General features: G+C 39.4%; 1 long non-coding RNA gene across 4 annotated transcripts; it reads left to right on the top strand.

Annotated features, from left to right (window-relative positions):
• The first annotated feature begins 194 nt into the window (after positions 1-194).
• Positions 195-19,691, top strand: LOC117032083 (uncharacterized). Of its 4 annotated transcripts, XR_004424678.1 has the most exons (5): positions 195-314; positions 2,265-2,413; positions 7,583-7,700; positions 17,553-17,669; positions 19,468-19,691. It is a non-coding gene; the product is annotated as an uncharacterized LOC117032083 (long non-coding RNA). The 4 variants fall into 4 exon arrangements; XR_004424677.1 differs by lacking the exons at positions 17,553-17,669; positions 19,468-19,691 and adding an exon at positions 10,197-11,519; XR_004424676.1 differs by lacking the exons at positions 17,553-17,669; positions 19,468-19,691 and adding an exon at positions 7,804-7,977.
• The last annotated feature ends 959 nt before the right edge of the window (positions 19,692-20,650 follow it).

Raw genomic sequence — 20,650 nt, 5'->3', positions numbered from 1 at the left:
TCTCTAGACTCCGCCCCCGAAGGGAAGAAGCTGGGCAGCCGGGATGACTGACGCGGCGAGCGCCATCTTTTAAGTGGGCGGAATAAGTCGCTGCACGCGGGACCTCCATTTCCTCGTGCGACACCGTAGGTACCTGTTCGGCGTTTTCGATTTGCGGTGACGTAAGTACACGTGGTCTGTGAAAGGGCGGGGCCCATTCGCTCTGTCCCTTTGCTGAGTGACGCGCTCCGAACAATGTTGGCTTAAGGTGTTAACTGAGGTAGTCGGTGCTGTTCATTCTGGGGAAGGCTGCTGGGACCCGAGCCGTTGGTGGTGTGAGTGGTTTTGTTTGTGCTTGGCAGGTAGTGGGCGCTCCACAAATATTTGGTGAATGAATGTATTTATTTTTTTCTTATGACACAATTAAGTACCCTCTAACTTATCCCAAGTCCGGGTGTGTAATTTCCTTTTCCCATATAACATAGTCTTCTTCACTTTACATGTAAACATTTTTCTCAAGCATGATTTTCACATCTTTAAGCGTCCTTTTTGCTAGTTGCACAAAGTAAATTAAAAAAAAAAAAACATTTTTAAATGTACTCTACCGTTCGGTTTGATGTGCTGCACGACTTTTTTAAACCTGGAATTAAATCAGCCTTTGGTCTGCGACTGTGCATTCAGCTTATTCGCTATGGATGAGTGGCACTTAATATTTTTCATTTTTAAAAATCATGAAGCACATCTTAATCATTCACAGAGAAAGGGAGGAATAAATACACAAATGACTCCCTCAAACCTGTACCCTCTGCAGGACTAGACCCATCACTCATTGTTCTATGCTTATATCATAACACCAAACAGGTGCTATTTATGTTTCCCACTGTGTGTTTGGTACCCTGCTCCTCAGTCTACATAAAGAATTATGCTTAATCCTCCTAACCTCTAGGATATACAGAGTGTCATCTCTGTTTCACAGAGGCTATAACTGGGGTTCAGAGAGATTAAATTATTTACCCACGGACACACAGCTGGCTGATTCAGGCCAGTTTTGTGCATTTTCAGAACCCACTGAGTCCTGAGGACCCCAGGCTGGTATAGAGTTAATGACAGCCTTCCTCAGATAACACCCTGCAGTTCAGAGTAAGATTGCGACTCGGATGAAGTGCCTTGGAGTGGACTACAACACTAAGAATCGTTTTTTCTACTTCAAAATTTTGCCTAGAGGCAAAATAATTTTCTTTTGTCTTCAACAGCTTTCTGATTTTGTGCAATATCAACGCAGAACTATGCTTCCTAAGAGAGAAACACCCAAACACCAAGGTCTAAATTCTGCAAGACCATGAGAAATGAGATATGTGAAGTGGCTCTGTATGCACGATACTTTGTAGCTAGTGAATGTGAATGTTTCCCCCACATCTAATCGAACAATTATCTAGGCATTGTGTAGCAGTAGCTTGTATGTCTTTCACCAAAAAATAAGGAGGAAAGAAAGTAATTATGACTTAATACTGTGGTCCATAGTACATATAAGGCCAAAGGTGTAAAAGAAGAGGACAAATCCTGGCATACATCCCTACATCCCTTTCCTCTGAATGAGAAAATGACATTCAGTATGTAGTGATGTGATCCATATTAGCAGTTCCAAAGCGTGGCGTGGGAAGGCTTTAACCTTTCTCTCCTCCAAATTCTGTTAAATCAGCCCAAATAAACCACCCCAAATAACTGTACCTTCTAAGTAACAAATAAGTTTCACTCTTGAAATATACCTTTAAGCAAGAGCCCTAGTCCCCCATTTCCAGCCAGAATGATAACCCTAAAACCTGATTTAGAAATTGTTGAGCTATCCACATACAATTAACGAACAATCATACAAAAAGTCTCTACAACTAGGGGAGCAGTGAAGCAGTTGGTTAAGAGCTTGGGCTCTGGAATCAGAGCTGGTATAAGTACTATTTTTGCCTATGAGACTTTGGGCAGTACTTCTCCATGCATCAGTTTCCTCAACTGCAAAATGGCAAGCAGGGTAATATCTCATAGCGTTATGAGGCTCACCTGAGATCAAGCAAAGACTTTAGACAGCACATTCAAGTGATGGTGGCTCTCATCTCAATTTTAGTAACTACACAGGGATAACAGAAGCTATAACAAATGACGTACAAACCTTTTACACTATGTATCTAGTTATAATTCCAATAAGTATATCAAAACTCAGGGAACCTTCTTGCTACAAGTATCAGTTATTGTCAGGAAGCAGTTTCCCCATTCTCTTTATTACTGTATTTCAGAAATGTATTATGTGCTGCTTTGGAGCTGGAGCTGAAGACTTGTTGATTGCCTCCCATTTACCAAGATTACAGCAAATTACATTTAACTGACCGTCATGTGAACACTCTGATGTTGTACATGGATGAGGGATGTTGCTATACAAACCACAGTGAGTTTAATTTCTTTTAAGTAATGAGATTTTATGTGGTTGTCTTAACCATTACAGACTTACCAATATGTGCGTCATGGTACATTACCTTTTAGTTGGAAGATGGATGAGCCAACACCCAACTAAGGTACTTCCGGTTGTAATCTTGGTTCCTGGATATATAAAGTTAGTTCTGTGAGCTAGTGTGAAATAAATGATTTAGAAAGCTCTAGTGGGGTCCATGTCTGAAGCTAAAAGTCCGTAGTCCTAATGATGTATAGTGTATGCAATCGCCCTGCAAGAGACATCATTAGGATACAATATACAGAGGGTGCCAAAAAATTGTACACCCATTTTAAGAAAGGAACAAACTATTAAAATTGTAATACTTAATATATACCGATAACAAAAGATGAATATAAGTTGCGTTTGACTTCTGCAATGACAAGAGGTGCTCAAAGTGGTTACCATCAGTGTCCAGACTCTTCTGATTACGGCGAACTACTGCTTGGGCAACGCTGACCAAAGTGTCCACTTGTATATGTTTTTTTGGCACCCCCAGTATATCCTTTCAGGTTCTCCGGGGAGGAATGATTGTATAAACAGTAAATCAATAAGCTTCTCAAGGAGAGGAATCACGTCCTCCACAGGTATTAACCTGTGTTCCTTCCATGCTGGTGCTCTGTACCTGGAAAGCAACAGTTGTGTGGTCTAAGGCCCCAAATAAAGAGTCCCCAGGAGAAGAAATTAGCTCATTGCAGTGTCATGAAACACAACAAGAAAGACAACAAGAAGCAGGAAGACAAGCCTATCATTTTCTTAAATCTTCTACAGGATCATTAGCTAATTTCTTACAGAGGAAGACAGATTTTGAAGTTGTATCCTGATAAGTCGGTCATAATTTGACGGAATTTAGGCGCAGTCAGCAGTGCACATTGACGGTTTTGGTCCTGCCCCGCTGTATGCCTGAGTCACGGTGGACCCACAGCAGCTGAGCAGCAGTGCTCTCAGGGACAATGACTCCCTCTCCAGCCATGTACTTCCAGACCCACCTCAGGATATCTCCCCGAGCACATCTGCCTATAGTTACCTCTACTTGCAACTCTCAGTATGTTTTTTGCATTTATTCTTATACTTTATTCTACTCACTAGTGTGTTACTTCGTAAGTAGATTCCTTAGTTATTTCATGTGTGACTGCTGCTTCTCAGTTTTGTCATAGGCTATTTGAGACCCAGGACGATGTGCTTGCAATTTCATCATCTGATCCCTTTGTGTTTAGCACCTATCAGATGATTGACAAATGCCAGGTGCCTGATTGAAACTTTACTCCAACTGCCAAGAATTATTATCCTTAGATCAGACTTCTGTGATGCAAGTATTTCTTCTGCAAATAGCTTCTGTCTTTATTTAAAAGATCCAGTCACTCTGCTTAAGGATCAGGGTCACTCTGACTTAAAGTGGGTGAGGTGCGGTGGAGCGGCTTGTCTCTCTCTTGTCCTTGGTATCATTCCTATCTCTCTTCTCCGTGCTATTTCTTTAACCCAACTAAGAAATATAAAACCACAGCTAATGTCTCTGGACCAATCTCTGGCCACTTAGTTTTAAAATGTTTTGACACCTGAGAGGTTTTGATATCTACTCTTTCTCTTCTTCAAAATTTTCTTGACAAGCTTGACCCTTTCTCTTCCTATGACAGGCCTGTAAAATTCCACAAATAACCTTCGTGAGATTTTCACTGGAATTGCATTGAATTTATAGATGAATTTATTGTCTTAACATTTTTGAGCATGGTATATCTTTCTACTTACAACTTTTCTCATATTCGTTGATTAGGTTTTGTAAGTTTCTCAGAAGAGACACTTTGCATCTTTTGCGAGATTTTGCCAAATTATCTTTTAATTGTGTTGCTATTGAAAATTGTTTCATCTAAAAATGAGATTTTAAATTACTTGTTGTTAGTGTTTAGTCATACTAGTGTTGTATGTTCATCTTGTATTTGCAACCTTGCCAAATGTTCTTATTGCTTGTAAATAATTAAAACCAACAACAACAGAAAACCCCCAACCAAACAAAGACATAAGCCCAAAGCAAAAGGGGACTAATTATTTCACAGTCATGTTCTCCAGCTTTCAGTAGCTGCCCATTTCCTGTAGTGGCTAGTGTCAGAGCAGGACTCTGAAGGCTTCACAATCTGGTTGCAGCCGACTTTTCAAGGCTTCGTTCTCACTGCCCTTTCCCCTTGTTCCCTGCAGATCCATGAGTGTTTACTACTCTGTAACCACTCACATAGTTCTCTTAGCCTGGAATATCCTTACCCTTCCAGTTCTGTGTGAGGAAACCTTCGGCGGCATGTGGCCTCCCCAGGAAGTTTTCCTAGATTTCCCCAGTTGGAATCAATGTGTCATTCTATTACGTACCCTTAATCTCCTCTATTAATGTGAAAACCAAACTTTGTATGTGTACTTTTCATTTTTAGGGCAAACAGTGGTCATATGATATGGAAGTTAGAAGCTATTAGAGATGGTTGCAGCAACACAATGTAGGATTTAAAGGCATCAGCTTTTAGGCTTGAATCATCCTAGGCTTGAATCCTGCCTCGACCACTTTATCACGTTGGGGGAGTTACTCAACATCCTCAATTTCCTCCTCTTGAAAATGGGATTGCTCTGAGGATCAAAGGAGACACTCAACTTAAAATCTTTACCCTGATACCTGCCACCTGGTCATTGCTCGTTAAGGTTGGCTACTATTATCAGATGGTAGATGCTTAGTTTGTGTTTGTTGAATAAATCTAGTCCCAATTCCTAGTTTACACATGAAGATACTGAGAGGACAAAAAAAAGAGATTTCCTCAAGGTCACACCTTTAGTTTGGGACAGATCTGTAACACCTTTGTGTGCGAGCAACCAGGTGAGAGCTCTTTCTGCTTTACTAACACAGGGGGAATATAAGTCTGTCCCCTCACTAGACTGCTTCCTGAAGACGAGGCACCTTGTCTGAGGAACCTTTCTCTGCCTTGGGCTCTAAGCATAGTGCCTTGCTTATGTTAGATTCTCCATAAACTTATGTTAGATTCTCTTGCTTAACCTAAGCAAGTTCCCATCAGAAACAAGAACAAATTGAAAAAAGAGTGCATAGGTTTAGCTTTGCAGAATTTTATTAAGCTCCAAATGTGCTTTTATTAAGCTCCAAATGGCACATGATCAAGTGACATTAATAAGGAAAAACTTAATTTGAACGTTACTGTATTTTCAGGTAACACAAACAGCAGGCCACTTAAGCTTCAAGATTTCTTGGTATTAATAGTAAATATTTGATATACTGCCAAGAGAAAAGGATGAGAAATTCAGACACATTGTTTTTAACCTGTAATTGTACCCATGACCTTAATCAGTTTAAAGTTTGATTATGAAAAATAAGAAAGCATTGCCTTTATAGAAGCAATGACATTTGATGATTTGTTGTCATGAAAGTTAATTAGGACTCTGTGAGAGCAAGCAATTGAGTCACAGACTGTAAGTCTGTTTTCAAAAATGTAAAAATAGATGAATTGTCATGTCATTGTTTTTCATCTTAAAATATGTAGAGAGCTATTCATCTTCTTAGCAGCTTGCTTGGGAAATTACAGGATGTCTTTTTTGCCATAATTAAGATTTTGCAATTTTACATGTAAGTTATAAACATAGAAACATGCATAAATAAGTTAGTATAGAACAATAAACTAGATGGATAGATGCGAGGTAACTTATTGCTCTCAAACTATACTATTGTCTCAAAATGTATTTGCCTGCTCGAAATGACTCGTTATTTGCTTGCCCATATTCCATATATAGGGATAGAAAAGAGAACTAGTGCTTGAACATTGCTGAGCACATCTCAAGACTATCACTTGCTTTTGCGAAAGAATGCTTTAAGAATGAAAATGCTGCATGGGAAATGATATAAGGATCTAGTGCTATAGCCCTTTTCCCAGTAATGAACTCGACATTATAAATCAGGAGATGTGCACATTTCTTTTCTGAACACCGGGGGTGAAAGAAAATAAAAACATGTCCTCTTAATGAATAGCAAATACCTGATACCCTTCCAGTTTTGCTACACCAAGATACAATTATCTCTTGCATTTCTTAACAGTTTTTATAGACTGCTAGTGTATTCAAATAGAATTAAAAGAAAAAAATCCAAATGAATAATAAAAAGAAAAAACAAGTAAAGTTGCAGACCAGATGCTTTTTAAATGCCTAAACAATGTTGTTATGGGAAAAAACAAACAAACAAAAACACCATGAAAAGTGCAGTTCAAATTTATACTTGGTATAGGGCAGCTCATATACTGTCCAGCTCAGTCTGCCAAATGCTTGTTAAAATTAATTACCACACAGCAGCTTTCGCTTTTTAAGTAGAACTCACAGAAAATGCACTTGGAGTAAAGAAATGCAAATTGGGTTATGAGGTAATTGTATACTCTAGGGACAGATTTTTTTTTTCATTTTACATTACTTCATGTTGGAAAAGGTTTATTATTTTTATGTACAAAGCAGAATAAACCCCAAAGCCAATCCATTTCCAACCTCATTGTCACTTTCTGCATTCCAAACCCACTGAATTCCCAAATGAGTAGGCCAGTTCTTTCCTTACAGAGCCATAAAACTTGCTTGGGGTATTGCTAACTTAGGTGACAGCACTTTATTCAAAACAATTTTTATTCTCCAGGAAAAGTGTTCAGACACCTTATTTCTGTGTGACCATAATTCTGGTGGAAGAGAATTAGGCTTGTCTCTTACTACTACAGTACTAAATCTTGTTTATTTGAACATCTTGGTCCTACAATAATAGGGCTACTGAAATACTTCAGTGCATGCTTAGAAGACAGTTACTACTCTACCTATCATTTTACGTGTTTAAGATGCACTCTTGAAAATGTTACTTTTCAAGTGATTTGGTCAACTAGATTAAATAGCATATTTAATATAATATGATACCATATTTTGGAATTAATCTAAATATCGTTACCTTTTAACAGACGTTATAAAGGTTTGTTTAGAACCAAACTAACAACAGCAAGAAAACATTATTCACTCCCCTTTCCCACCCGACCCCCACATCCTAACTCCAAACTAATATAAAGCAGAATGATTCTTTAACTCTCTGAGTTTAACTCTCCTGAGATGAATTTGTCTTCTCTGCAGGGTTCTGAGGCTAACAGTAGAACCAGTGGGCTGAAGATACGAGATTTTCCATCTCAACAGAAGAACTTCTTGGCGGTTATAGCTGCATCAAGATGACAGTGGTAGTGATTTCCTCTGGGTAAGCTTTCAGGGGTGGGCTAGCTGTGCCAGAGCCCACTCAGCCAATAGAGGGGCGGTTCCAAGCCTGAGACTTGTGACAGATGACTCCTTTTCTCCAGTAGGGCCCAAAGAGCCAAGTGAAACCTCTTTGTAAAGTGTAGGACAGGAACAGAAACTTGCAGTTCCTCTGCTGATTCTGGCCAGTCCATGGAGAGAAACTGTCTGTGAAAGCTGTTAAAGACAAAAGCTTCCTGAGATGATTTAAAATTGTAAATTCAAAAGGAATAAAATAAAGAAGTGAGACTTTTTCAAATTGTGAGTGGCAATCCAGCTCATTTCCGTGTACTACTTTTGTTTTAAGGAAGGACTAAGATGACCAGGATAAACTAAGTTTGCAAGGTTATTTACTTTTTGATAATTTAATGGAATTAAATTACCACCACCTCTGCTTTAGAAGATCAGTGTCGTCGGGCAAGTTGTAAAAAACTCTTTTCCTACAGAAAAACTTCTGTAGAAAAAATTCTTCTGTAGAAGAACTTTTTGTGGAAAAGATTTAATTTACATGATTCCTGAGGCCCATTTTAAGTTTTACTTTCTCTGAAGCCTTTCTGGATGTTTTCCTCTTCTAATGTAGAGTATTATTCCTTCAGTATTTATTCAGCACTGTTCTGCACTATTGAAATTTATCTTTTTATTCAAATGTGTTCCATCTCCCCTAAGATCATATTTATGCTAGGCCCTGAGGGAGGGAGGTACAGAGTCAAAGATGGGACTTTTAATATAATTTATTAACTTATAAACCACCACCCCAACCAACCACTGCAGAACACCATGTCTAGCACACAGACGCTCCCAAACACTCACTGAGGCTGTTTTAAATGTGTTACTATAGTACTGACCACAAGGCTTTCTACATAGCAGGCAACCAATAAATAGTCTTAAGTTTAATTTAGTTCTATGCATGAATAATAAATTCACATGTTAAAAAATCAAAATGATGTTCAAATGAACGCACTGGGAAGTCCATCTCCCACCCCAGTCTTCTCCCATCCTATACCTTCTACCCTTTGTAGGAAACCACTTTCTTCTGTTGAATTTTTGTGTCTCTCTACTATCTCTTTATGTAAATGCAAGAAAATGTAAATTCATGTCACCTTCCTTTCTTAGACAAAAAGTCTCATACTCTGCAGCCAGTTTTGTCTTGTTTTCACTCAACCATCTGTCTTCCTTCTATGCCAGTACATAGAGAGTTTCCTCATTCTTTTTAGGGGCTGCAGAATACTCCTTTCTGTGGCTGAACCAAAGATGTAGAACCAGTCCCCTTTACATGGACATGTGAGTTGCTTCTGGGTTGTTGCTGTTACAAACAATTCTGTAATATATAACCTGATACATACAACAAAAAAAGGTCAACCAATTCAACTAACACCTTTGTGTGCGAGCAACCAGGTGAGAGCTCTTTCTGCTTTACTAACACAGGGGGAATATAAGTCTGTCCCCTCACTAGACTGCTTCCTGAAGACAAGGCCCCTTGGCCTAAGCATAGTGCCTTGCTTATGTTAGATTCTCCATAAATGTTGAATGCAATTTAAGTTAAGTTCCCATCAGAAACAAGAACAAATTAAGAAAATTCCTTTAAAGAGTGCATAGGTTTGGCTGTGGTATTATTTTTGCATTGCTTATATTGTGACTACAATTGAAATATTTTCATATGTTGAAGGATCATTTATATTTTCTTTTTTTCCCATTTTTTATTTTGCCCATTTTTTTTTCCTATTACACTGTTTTCATTCTTTTCATTTCCAGCAACTTACTACATATTACAAGGAGATTCACTCCTTGTTTGTAGATGAACAATTTTCCAGTGTTTTATTTATTTGTCTTTTGATTTTACTACATCACTCCACCCTGTACCACTGGTCTCTCACCCTGCCTTCTCCTCTTTTATCTTTTATAAGGACATTTGTCATTGACAAATGTCTAGGGCCCACCTGTGTAGTCCAGGATTCTCTCATCTCAAGATCTTTAACTTAATCCTATCTGCAAAGAACCCCCAACCTTCTTCCCCCCCCCAAATAAACATTCATAGTTTCCAGGGATTCGGACATGGATGTATCTTTGCGGGGGCGGGGGGGTAGGGGGTAGGCATGATTCAACAGGAATACAAAGCCTTCTTGGGGATCACCATCCCCCACTCACTGCCGTGAATCTGTTCACTCTGGGAGTTGGGGGATGGTATGGGGTTTTGTTCTCGTCTTGAACAGACACCACCCAGTCCGTGGTGAAGCGAGCAAATCTGATACCTGAGTCAATTTCATGTCCTCACACACGTTGATGGGTGCCAGAATTTCCAACATGTTTTCAATGCTCCCATTGTGACTGGTTCCCAGGGACAAAAGTCCTCTTCTGCTCCATCCTTTTCTTATCATCCCTGCTCAGAACCCCACTCACTGAATCCTGCCTGTTCTGTCGGGGCAGGAAGAGGGTAGAACTTATTGAGCTCCTCTGTCCTCAGGAATCTGGGGAACCTGAGACGGAAGAATACAGCAGCCATACCCCTGAAGTGTCCTGTGGGAACCTGCTTACTGAAGAAAGTCATTTCCAGTTATGGGTGTCTACCCAACAGTGCGATTCCAGAACCAGTTACGTGTGTTGAGACAGCAAGTCTACAATTTTATAGGAACTACTTCACATCAATAGAAACATCATTACGCGGCACAAGATCAATATTTCAGATTTTCATGCTTAGTGTTATTCTTCGAGAATGACCAGAAATTGTCATTTATATGGAGTTATGTTCTATTCTGAAATGCTAGAGAGCAGATAATGACTTGGGAGAACATTGAGATTAATGTTCTAGGGGGAGCGCCTACCCCGTAGGCAATGTAATAGTCAAGCCGCAGTACAGTGTACCTGAAGGGAGAGGAAACCCCCCCTTTTTGTCAACAAATAATACAAGGAGTCCGATATCTGTTGCATTTATTTTGTAAAATTCTTTTTAAATTGAAGACTAGAGCACACATACAGAAGAAGGCGCAATTCCTAGGTACACGGCACAGTGAATTATCACAAAGTAAACACACCTGTGTAAGCACCAGCCAGGCCAAGGAAAGAGAACATTGCCAGCCGGCCCCTCCCCAGGAGGCACCTTGGTGGTATCACGACCCCCTCCCTTCTCACCACTATTTTTCTTGACCGCTCACAGGGTTAGTTTTACCTGCTTTGGAATTTTATGTTGCATATATTCTTTAATCTTTTTTTAATCAAAGCATCTGGAAACCATTCGTTTCATGAATGATGTCACATCTCAGAAGTCAAATAATTGTTCCTTTGTAGGAAACTCTCTGTTGGGAATCTAAATAGCTAACCCCATAAATCATTATCATAAAAACTCGTTTGTGATTTACTTGAGAAGTCAGCGTGAAGAGTAACATCACGACCTTGTGATCTAACACATGCACGCAAATGGAATTATTAAAAATAAAGATAAATGAGCCCTGGAATATTCAATTTCCGAATTATCTGGTTCTCCTTGCTCTAGCCTTTCTTGATAGTAAGGTGACTCTAACCTTTGGGACATAGTCACATTCTTTTGATTAGTTTTTCTATTCTTTGTACCAGCTTGGTCTTTTGTTCAAATGCATTTTCCCTAACAAAGCTGTTGTAGTACTTAATAGTTTAAAAAAGAAAGGACTTCAAAGCCACAGATACGAAGAGAGGCTTCTATTTGGTGACAGACTTCTAAAATTAGGACTCACCCTAATGCCCATAAACACACGTGAGCAATATATTTACTCAATTCTAAGGGGAAATCAGGTATGAGATGCGATGAAGAAGAATAAAGACCGCAATGAATGTACAGTTGGGTCTTTTTTTTTTCTTTCTTTCTTTCTCCCTCTCCACCTCCCTCCCTCCCTCTCCTCATCCCCTCCCACTGCCTCCCCACTCCCCTCTGGATAAATTAAGCTACAAAACAAAATGGACAGTTAGGTATATAGTCCAGTTTCAGAAATATGGGAGAAAGATGCATCTTAGGATTCAAGAATCACGTTAGTGTCATTTGCTGATGATATCAGCAGATGATATTGGCTAGAGGTAAGTTGATAGAGTTTTCTCTAAAAATAAAAAATAAGTAAAAAAAAAAAAGTCAGGAAGTCACTCTAGAAATTTACATTGCTGTCCATCAGTGTTACTGGACGTAGGAACCGGCTACCCTCTAGAGGTAAGGGGGACATTTGTGCATCATGTCATTTCAGGAGTTCTACAAAAACTCCACTTGCCCTCAAACATTTGTCCCAGTATCGCGCCTTCCTTCCTACCAGCATAACAACCCCACCATTGTTCCTGGAAGATACCTGGGAAAGGAAACTGGCTCCTGGATGTCTCCTCTAACTTCGCTTAGTTCATCTGCATGGCCTAATTGTATATGTTAGCTAATTGTCGCTATGAGAAGTGCAGATCCTGACCTTGAGATAATAAAGTACAAGACAGATGCTTCTTAATTTCCCAACCTCAGTCTCAGTTTACAGAGAATAGAAACCTCCCTCCAAGGCCAGTGAGGGCTTGATTAACACAGAGGGAGTTTCCTAAGAGTGTGGAAGAGAAGCCGGTGGCTGGTGTAGGAAGCTGTTTCTTCACCTTGTATGTCTAAATTTGAGCACTACCTCTTTTGGGTGAGATTTAGGGAGTGGTCAGTAAAAATCACTTACTTCAAGCTGCTTCACTTTGACTTACGGTAAATGGATGTACTGTTTCATGCAGTGTCCCTTGCCATACATACTCTTGCAAATATCTGAGCTATTTCTTAAAATCACTGTTAATTTTTGAAATGTAAATTTACTTTAAAGGAAGATTTTATATCACTTCTGTAAATAGAAAATGACTATCACTTCGCATAAATAAAAGATAAATAAATGCGTACCTTTAAACCCATCTCCCACTCTGGTAATGGATTAGAAGAGTGAATTTGGGTGTTGGAATCAGGGAACCAGAGTTCTCAGCTCTGCTACTTATAAGTTCTCTGGTTTGGGGAAAATCACGTAGCTTCTCTGAGTCCCAGTCTCCTCAGCAACAACAACAAAAAGGGAAATAATAATGCCCACTACAAAGGGTTATCGTGGGGGTTAGACATGGCACTTATAATACCCGGCACATTTCAAGTGTAGGGACTCAGGGTGACAACTATTTTTATAATTATATCCTTACTGTATCAACTTGTTCATCTTTCCTTCTCCTTTGAAGCTTTGCCTTTTTCTTCTCCCTCTCCTTCTTCCCTTCCCTTTTCTTCCTTTCCCCCACCCCCTCCGCCTCCCACTCTCTCATCAGGATCCCTCTACTGAAAAGCTGCAAAGGAAAATGGGTGGTTCCTTTTAAGCCTGAAGTATGGCAAATGTGGTTCACTCAAATGCAAATGCCCGTTCTTGGCAGTGGTGCCAGGATCCCTCTACTGAAAAGGGCTGTGTTAACAAAACTGGGATTGAGGAAACTGCCTGCCTGCTCCAAGCCGGCAGGGAAGAAGGCTGGACCTGTGTATTTGACCACACGTAGCTCCTGCCTCCTTCACCAAGCCCTCTTCACTTGCCAGAATCTCCCTCTTGCAAGATACTTCCCGTTCCACATGGACTTCTTCCTCAAAAGAGCTCCCCCAAGTCACTTCACGTAAATCATACTCGTTAAGTTTAGTTTCTATCCTGTAACAGTCTCCTAAAAGGAAGCCCTCTCAGGCTTCTCTGATTCTGTCACCTCTTTCTCACTCCTCCAAAAGAAACCACCTTCCAGTCTAACGAATTCATCTTGTTTACACAGAGAAGAAGCGCTGCCTGTGTAGTTAGAGCTGCTGTTCTGTCTTTCCTCACTCTGTGATATGTTATAAAGGTTTAGTGGATACACACCCAAGGAGAGAGGGGTGAGGCTGAAATGTGTGAGGCCTGTGCTTTAGTTGGTGCAGCTTGCAGAATGCTCCTTTACTAGGTTCTGCAAATCATTCCGGCAATGGGAAGTGCTACCAGTAATGACACAGTGGGGAATCGGGAGGCACAAAGGTCTATTTATGACACTTCCCTTTTTTCCAGCTCACACTCTGGGATCAACCCAGTACACAAATAATTAAAACCAGAGCAAAACTATTCTGGGATTTACGGTTCTGTCCTCGTATGAAAAGAATACTGTAGCAAGAAACCTGACAAAGAATACTTGGGAGAACTTAACTTTTAAATGACACTTTGATGCCAACAGTGTCTAACAGCTGACATCGGCATTCCTAATATTTGTCCATTACCGTTTAATACCGTAGGTTAAGTGTTGCTTCAGGGAGCTCAGATTTGTTCACTTCCAAGAAGTGAGGAGGGCGCTCATTATTTCTCTTTCTACTTCTCTTTAGAATTTCTATTGCTCTTACCATCCACAAACTGCTCCTTGGTAATTTTATTACTAACAAACCCATAACCTGATTGGCTTCTCTTAAAATAGAGGGTATTGTGAAGGATAGAGATGTGGCGCTGATGGGATCAATTAAAATGAAACGTAGCCCAGGGAAAGGTGCTTTGTGGAGCGTTACAATGTGACAAAGCCGAGTTTAGAAATAATCACTTATTTTATGACCACATTTCACAATCTTGTTCACCCAGATATTTGTGACAATCACTTTCTGGACCAACATAAAGGGCGCGATAGAGGAAGACAAACTGGTTTTAAAAGGAATTGATTTAAAATGAATTGATGTGTATCAATGAGTATTTCATTGCAGAGAGCTTTCAAGAAAAGGCATATTCTTGTATAGATAAGAAAGGGAAATGTTAATTCAGATAGCATCATCTGAAAGCTTTTTCAAACCTCCTTCATGCTTTCCATTCTTTTATTCCCCTCCCTATTAGGATTTGCGGCACCTCTGTATGATAGCATTTGAAAATAACAGCAACAACAACAAAACTTGAACTAAAGGCCAAGGTTAATTGGATGTGTGAGAATGTGCTGTTACTTCTTACTGAATTGGGTGCCTGAGCTGTACAATTTTGTTGTGGTTGGAAATCTGATTTTAATGCTTATATAAGAACTTTCTAATGTGATGAGAGGTTTAAATAATCCAGTACTAGAATTTTCTTCCTTCAGCTTTCATCTGAAATCTCCCTAACTCAGACCCTGTCAAGGGCTGCCTTCTCAGGAATCCCCACACCTGTGCCTGGCTTCAAAGACTCTATCTCCTTGCATCCCCTCTGTCTTCCTCCTCCATCCTTGTCAGGCTGTTCTCTGTAATCCACCCCAGAGTGCACCTTCTGCTCCCTCTGCCCCTTTTCTTATCTTCTTTCCCAACTTTCGCTCCTTTAGTGCATTTCCCAGATTTGACTTGCCTTTTACTCTCTCTGCCTGTCCAAGTTCGTAAGACCTATTCGAGCTCTGTTTCCTCCAGGGGACCCAGATTACTCCATTCTCTTCTGAGCTCCCATTCCTCTGAAATACAGTTTTTGAAAGCCATGTTATCTAACAGAAATAAAATGCAAACCATATATATAATTTTATATTTTCTAGAAACAGGTAAAATGAATTTTAACAATATATGAGGTGTGATCGAACAATATGGTGAATGTTTAAATAAAATTTATTACACTAAAAGACACATTGCCATTCATCCCCCTGAAAATACTCCCCCTTGCTTTGGGCACACGTATCCCACTGTTCCTGCCACTTTCTGAAGCAGTTCTGGAAGTCCTCTTTTGTGAGTGTCTTTCGTTGTGCTGTCCTGGCTGCCTCTATGTCCTGTATCATTTTGACTTGAGGGATTGGGGAAGAGCCTGAAGTCAGATGGTGCTAGATGCAGTGAATAAGGTGGGTGAGGACACGCCATAATGTTTTTATTTGACAGAAATGGCCATATATCAAAAGCAATGTGTGATGCAGAGCATTGTCACGATGGAGGATGATTTACAGCCCACTTTAAAACACACCTTCTCTCAACCGTAGCTCACACCTGACTGACTACACCGAACAAATTGAAACTTGTCGCACACTGTTACTAAGGTTCGGTGTGCCTCTTCCCATATTAAAGATCCCTGCCTTTCCGTTGTATGGCCCTTGGCAGCAGCATTCACCGTAATTTTTGATCACACCTCGTATTTTACTTGTTCTAATATTTCCAAATATTTTTATTTCTACATATAATTAACTTAGAATTATTAATGAAATATCTTCATTTTTTTCTAAGCCTTAGAAACCTGGTTTATAGTTTATTCTTACAGCACATCCTAATTTGGACTAGCCACATTTCAAGTGCTCAACATTACTAGTGAACACTGTATTGAACAGTGCAGGTTTAGAGTCCGTACCACATTCTTTAGCTCTCAAACATGGAGTTTCTTATTTCATATCTTTCCACCTGGACCAAATTGCAAACAACTTCCTGGAGTTGGAAGTTTCATAGTCCTCTGTCTTTACACTTTATTCCCGAGTATATAGTAAGCTCTTAGTAATTACATATTAATCGATTGCTAACATTATCAGTGACCCTTGTTTAAGTATGATATTACTTAAGCAAACTTACTCTCACGACAGCATCCTAGTGCTGGAAATTTCCTTCCCTTTCTCCATACTTACATTATGATTCAATTAGCATATATATATATATATATATATATATATATATATATATTTTTTTTTTTTTTTTTTTTTTTGGTTAGATTTGAACTCTTGGAGCTGTGTTATAAGAAATAGGTGCACATTGTTTGTAATTCTTTTGCACTTGAGAGGAGCATTTTCACGGAATACTCATCATTCAGGCTACTCAGGCGAACTAGGATTTATAGCTGAAATAAATGGAATAATTGCCTTCATTGTTCTTTTTTATTTTCCTAGCAGAGACTGGCCAAAGTCTTAGCAAAGTCTCCTGGTCATGGGACCCAACCGTGATGCCTAGGCTCTCCAGGGTGATTTCCTAACTGCAAAGACACAGTTGTACAAGCTGAAACCAAACCACTGGGATAGAAATACCTTGTAAAATTGAAGGGAGGGAAGGTTGTGGGGTGGGGACAGAAACCCGGGAGAGTACCGGGCAGAAGGACCTGAAGTATATAGGGACAGATGAGGGGGGTTCTAGTCTGTCAGGGGTGCTAAAATGGGGGTAGGCAGGAGGAGAATACAAACCTGATCTATTCTACAAACTTAGGAGCACTGTACTGATGTGCACTATTTCTGGCCTTCTCGTCAATTTAATTCAAGGCAAAGGTCTCAGAGTCAGAATGCTGGACTTATTTTTAAAACTGTGCCAATAAACAACACGTCAAAGTCCAAGATTTTTCTCGTCACATAAAATTGTCACATTAAAGTTACAAATGTTATCTCCCTACAGCGTAATGTTTAACACATCTTACAACGTTTATTAAGAATCTCTCAATTGGTCCCTAAATGACCTATTTAGTTAATTTTAAAGTCTTGTTTCTGTTTCTTATTGGTGATGTTAATCTTAGTTCTCTGTTAACTTTCTCACTATATGAAAGCAAGTACCCCCGCTACTGAACAGAATGGCTTAACTTGGCTTAATTTTACATTTAAAAATTTCCACATTTTTAACCTTTGTGATTTTGACATGTTAATAGCATTTTGACAGCAGCGTCTTTTTATTCTTATTAAATTTATCGAGGTGACCTTGGCTAATAACATTATATAAGTTTCAAGTGTAGAATTCTGTAATACATCATCTATATATCACGTTGTGTGCTCACCCAGAGTCAGTTCTCTTTCCATCACCATACATTTGACCCCCTTTTCCCTCTTCCTCCTGTCCCCAAACCCCCTTCCCCTCTGGTATCCACGCTTCTGTTGTCTATTGACTATTAGTTTGTTTTGTTTGTTCATTTATTGCTTTCTGTTTTTTATCTTACAGATGAGTGAAATCATGTGGTTCTTGTCCTTTTCCATCTAAGATATTTCACTGGTGGGAATGTAAATTGGACAACAGGGTCTTAACGTCACAGCCAGTTCAATGAAAGCAAAAATACAAGTCAGTACCCACATTGCTTCAAATGGGGGGCTTGGGAGTTTATTGTGTTTGAAGTGTGAAAATTCTGTCAAGCTTCTGCTGCTGACATTTTTCTCTCTGGACCTATGCCTGCTGCCCATGCCCTGGCCAGCTCCCATCCTCAGCGCAGGCGTGGACATGGACTTCGGGGCCCTGGGGAGTGCCATTGTCTCAACATGTCCTTGCCGTTAGCTAGTCAGTGACTGGCATTCTAATTCAAAGGCAGCTCTCCTTTTGCTTGCATATTTTGTCAGTGGAAAAGGAAATGGCCACAGGGGAAGATTTTGTTTCTTAGTCATTTATGCCAGTGTTTGGCAAAGTGTAGTCTGCAGATTGGGCCAGTCTGCGATGCTTATTTTTTCCCTATATTATGTTTGCTGTGATTTTATCTTTTGGAATGCAATTTTAAGTCTTTTAAAGCTAATAATAAGAAATTTAGGACTTGTATTTTGTACATCTTTGATTTTTAAATTTCATTTTTTAGTAATTTGTATTACATTTTGCAAAAGTACTGGTCTTCAATGGGTCCTTTATCATACATAGGTTGAGAAACATGACTTTTATTCCTGAGTGTATAGAGTAGGGAAGAAATTTTTTTTCCCTTGAGGGTAGATTTTCATAGGGGATAGAAAAAAGGAAACACAGAGCCTTGGGCACCAGAGGGAATAAAACAGGGCCCTCGTTAGTTTGCCTGTGGCTAACGCTGGCATCTATTAATGAATTTACCATTCTGCAAGTTTTTATTGAATGTAAAATGTATTTTGTGTTTAAGGCAGTGTCCTTGGTGCTGAAAGGGATGGGAGTAATCCTTCTTTTCCAGGAAGAAAAGGGAGTGGTTTGGTCAATACAGAGTATTGTCTCTGCCACAGAATTGTAATGTGTATAGTCTCTGTTAATCTTTTAAGCAGTTTATTTCCTCCAAGGTAGTAGGAAATAAGACCACTGAAAAGACACAGTTTAAGGAAGCACAAGCTTATTTCAGTAGATTCTGTGAAGGGATTTATAAAGAGTGTTCTGCCACTAATTTGCCATTCTGAGGAATAAATGGTAACAGAGGCCATTTAATTTTGTATTATATCCTCAGTTCTTCAAATAATAGGTATACATTTGCCACTTCCTATGGGGACTCCAAATGCTGCTATGGCTGTTCGACATTCCAGATATTTTGAAATCAAGTTCTCTTCTGATCTACCTCCTACTGTCTTTGACAGAAAAAGAATCCTTAATATACAAAAGGACAAACAATATTGTTAGAGAAATCAGGGAGTCTAACTCTCTAAAATCTGACTAAACTCTATAAATTAATCCCTAAACCTGAAGTCATGAATTTTGCAATGTCTTTGGGACACGAATCATCATAGTTGAAATATTAAGAGTATAGTATTATATATGACAAAATAATAGTATGAAAGGTGGAAGAGTTTAGGATCCCAGAATAACATAAGAAGACAGAGGTCTTTCTGGCTTGAAGAATCTTTGAAGGTTTTATCGACCTTATGCCTGGTGACAAGGCAGGACTACATTAGACTTTTATCTTAAACCTGAACCAAAGTAACTTATGCAAACCTTTTCCAGATATTGCACACATTGTCTTTCCCAATCTCCTCAAAGTTCTGTCTTTTCTCATTAATGTTATATTCCATTGCCTAGAAAAAGATCTTCAAGAAAGTTTGGCTGGGGGAGGGTAGGGATCTTTGTTTCTATGTTATATTTCATGATATATACTACTACCAGTATATTTATTAGAGTTTGAATATCTTCAACTGTTCCAATTTTCCAGGTGCCCATATTTTAAGATTAACATCGAACCTGAGGCCCCAAGAACCAAAAAATAGGAAGAAGGGAGAAGCCAGGACCAGAGTGTTTTGCCTTATAATATGATGCACTTGAATTGGGTATATGAAGTCTGACAATTAAGTTTGTGAACTTGCTGCAACGCTGTTGCTAACCTTTTCTGATATCAGAGGGATTATTCATTATGAATTTGTACCACCTGGACAAACAGTTCACCAAGCTTACTCTTTGGGAGTGCTGAAAAGGCTGCATGAAAAAGTTAGATGAAAACGACCTGAACTTCTCGCCAACAATTCACGGCTCCTGCATCACGACAATGCACCAGCTCACACGGCACTGTCTGTGAGGGAGTTTTTAGCCAGTAAACAAATAACTATATTGCAACACCCTCCCTACTCACCTGATCTGGCCCCCACTGACTTCTTTCCTTACCTGAAGATAAAGGAAATACTGAAAGGAAGACATTTTGATGACATTCAGGATATCAATGGTAGTACGATGACAGCTCTGATGGCCATTCCAGAAAGAGTTGCAAAATTGCTTTGAAGGGTGGACTAGGTGTTGGCTTTGGTGCATAGCTTCCCCAGGGGAGTACTTCGAAGGTGACCGTAGTGATATTCAGCAATGAGGTACGTAGCACTTTTTCTAGGCTGAATTTGTGAACTTAATTGTCTGACCTTGTAAATACTAGTTTTCCATAAGGCTTCTTTAATATTAATTTTCTTCAGACTTATATTAATTCTCACTAATACTCCTTCATTTTTAGTCTTAGTTATTCCTGTGAATTATTTACTTTTGGACCAAAAATCTGAACCATAGCTGCATCCCACTGAAAGGTTCTTTCTTGAGCCCATTTGCTTCCAGTTAAGAGGTCCAGTAGGTTAGCCCCTCCCAAGGCCATCATCTCTTTTACAAATCTTGACGGCTGATTCCTTGTTTGAGCAAACACCAGGTAATTGGGTGTTTCAATATGCTCTGTCAGTAAGCTTTTATCCATTAATACTCTTATCCAGAGGCAGATGATCCTGGCAGTTCAGTGGTATTTCCAGCATATATTGTACTTCTTCAATCAGTGAATCGAGGTTGGTCTCTGGTCATTGTATACACGAGGTCACCTGAGGGGGGTTGACCTTCCAGACAATAATAATGGGCCTCATATGAATTCACTT

This window comes from Rhinolophus ferrumequinum, chromosome 12, assembly GCF_004115265.2.
Source record: "Rhinolophus ferrumequinum isolate MPI-CBG mRhiFer1 chromosome 12, mRhiFer1_v1.p, whole genome shotgun sequence".
Classification (NCBI taxonomy): Eukaryota; Metazoa; Chordata; class Mammalia; order Chiroptera; family Rhinolophidae; genus Rhinolophus; species Rhinolophus ferrumequinum.
Note: the sequence above shows the minus strand (reverse complement) of the source record. Positions and strands in the feature narration are given on the sequence as shown.